Genomic DNA, 2,477 nt, shown 5'->3' with positions numbered 1-2,477 from the left:
ACCTGCAGACCTCTTCTTGCCGCTCTGGCAGAGAGGTGGTGGGACACCACCGATTCTTTCCACTTTTCTGCCGCAGGGGATATGACGATGACCCCTTATGACTTCTCGATGCTCACAGGCATCGGGGTAGGGGGTGATCCGATCCCCTTCGACACTGACATGGATGAGTGGACCGCCGCTCAGGTCCATCTACTGGGGGAGGCCCCACCGCTAGCTCGTCCAGGCTTCGTCCGATACTCTTGGTTCGAGGCACAGTTCAGGGTCCAGCCCGTGTTGGGGGAGGAGGTGCAGATGACTCCGGAGGATGAGGAGAGGTATGCCCGCTGCTTCCTCATGTTCCTGTTTGGGACTACTATCTTCGCCGACCGGGCGAACACCGTGCCTCTCTGCCTTCTCAGTGCACTGGTGGACGTCCGAGACATCTTGCACTACGACTGGGGCGGCGCTGCTCTGGCCACCCTCTATGGGTACATGAGCTCGGCTTCTCGCGGCAGCGGCCAGCTGCTCGGAGGTTACTGGCGGGCTTGGGAGGTATACTTCTTCTCCGCTTTTTTCATTTCTGTCCGATATTTTCTGTACTCTGTACACTGCACACACTGTAGTCTGCTTTACACTTACTGTATACTGTACACACGGCACACACATACATTCTGCTTCACACTGACTGTACACTGCTCACAATACGCAATACACGGCTCAACACACGGCTCTGCCATTTCTGCTTCATTCTGTATATCCTGCTTTATCTGATGGTCATACTGACATCTGTTTTGCAGTTGTGGGTTTACGCCTACTTCCCTAGGCTTGCACCCGTGCCAGTTGCGGAGCCTCCTCCGGCTGTTCCCTTCTCGAGTCGCTTTGACGGGGGATGCACCCGGCGACCACGGGAGACATTCGGCTTCTTCCGCCGATATTTCGACACCATCACCCCCACAGAGGTATGCTTTACTTTCAGTTCGTTTAGCTTCGCTTTCCCACTGCATGTTTCAATAACAGTAGGTAACAAACTGTCTGTTACTTTCAGATCACATGGCGGCCATGGGCTTCCTTGCCGTCGGCGATGCGGGGTCGGTTCCCTGGTGCTGAGGAGACCTCGCGTTTCCGGATCTTGCTAGAGGGCCCGGTCTGTCGGGCTTGGTACCTGGGGGAGCGTTTTCTACGCCAGACCCGCGGGTTACCTGAGCAGATAGTCCCGGCTCACCCTCCTGCAGAGATGAGGGAGACCGAGGGGCTGACCCCTGAGCAGCTGGATGATTACTCCATCGGCTGGGAGGAGGCCGGCTTCCGAGGCACCGGCGACTATCAGGAGTACGTGCGGACGTACCTGATGCGACCTTTGAGCGGTCGTCGAGCAGAGGGGGCCAGGCCTGTGGCATCGGCGGCTGGGGCCGGAGCAGGAGCAGGGGCTGGATCTTCGAGGAGGGCCCGGGTCCGTGGCAGGGGCGGAGTGCGGGGAGGACGAGGAGCTGGTTGGCCTGCCCTGCCCGCTGTGCTGACTTTCCAGGGGCAGGGTGGGTCGACCTATCAGATCCCCTTTGCCCCTCCACCGGCTGGGCATGAGTTCGTTGACGTCCCCGACCTTCCGCCGGTATGTATCACTGCACTTCGTACAGTTATTTCATTTCAGTTTACTTGATATTCCACAGAATACTAATGCATCTGATACTTTTGCAGGCTTCTTCTGAGTACACCCGTCAGTCGTTGGTGATGAATGCCTCGATGATGGGGATGCTCCAGCGGACATTTGACCTCCTGGCCGTCTACAGCATACCGGTATGTCCTTCTGACACTGGCCTGAAACCATTCATTCACTGCTTTACATAATCTGATGCACGGCACAACACCCGATACACTGATCTCACAGCATCTGATACACTGCATACACTGCATTCTGTACTGTACTCTGTACTGATAAACTGCTCACGGCATTCTTACCCTGTACTCACACACTGCATTCTGCACTGATAAACTGCTCTCGGTATTCATACACTGTATTCAACATTGCATTCTGCACTGATAAACTGTCTACAGTATACTGATGCATTTCACTTTTGTGTACTTTTTCAGCCTCCTTTCCAGATTCCCATGGCAGGAGGTGCTCCAGCTAGACCTGCTGTCCCTACTCGGGGGAGAGATGAGGAGGGCCGGATATTTCCCCGCACTAGGGGTGGGCGTACTCACGTCGGGAGCAGCTCGCGAGCTCCAGCCCCGGACGATGATGACGACGAGGAGTCAGAGGCGGAGGCAGGGTCATCGGAGGAGGAGACCGGAGACGGTTCTAGCTCGGGCTCTGACGACGACGCTGATGATGCTCCTGGACCCTCGTCCAGGAAGAGGACTAGGACAGACTGACGGCCCTTGGAGTGCTTGACACAGATGCAGATTTTTGCTATCTTTTCTTTCTTTCCTTGTACTTTTCTTTTTGGTTGGTAGATAGATTACCTTGTACTGCCGCAGGCAGGTTTTGTTTCCAAAGC

At 55.6% G+C, this 2,477-nt stretch overlaps 1 long non-coding RNA gene across 1 annotated transcript; it reads left to right on the top strand.

The window, feature by feature from the left end:
* Positions 1-358: 358 nt before the first annotated feature.
* Positions 359-1,357, top strand: LOC145821265 (uncharacterized). Its single transcript, XR_014363290.1, has 3 exons — positions 359-531; positions 777-938; positions 1,025-1,357. It is a non-coding gene; the product is annotated as an uncharacterized LOC145821265 (long non-coding RNA).
* The last annotated feature ends 1,120 nt before the right edge of the window (positions 1,358-2,477 follow it).

Source organism: Camellia sinensis, chromosome 3 (genome assembly GCF_055761805.1).
Source record: "Camellia sinensis isolate YWXY chromosome 3, ASM5576180v1, whole genome shotgun sequence".
NCBI lineage: Eukaryota > Viridiplantae > Streptophyta > Magnoliopsida > Ericales > Theaceae > Camellia > Camellia sinensis.
Note: the sequence above shows the minus strand (reverse complement) of the source record. Positions and strands in the feature narration are given on the sequence as shown.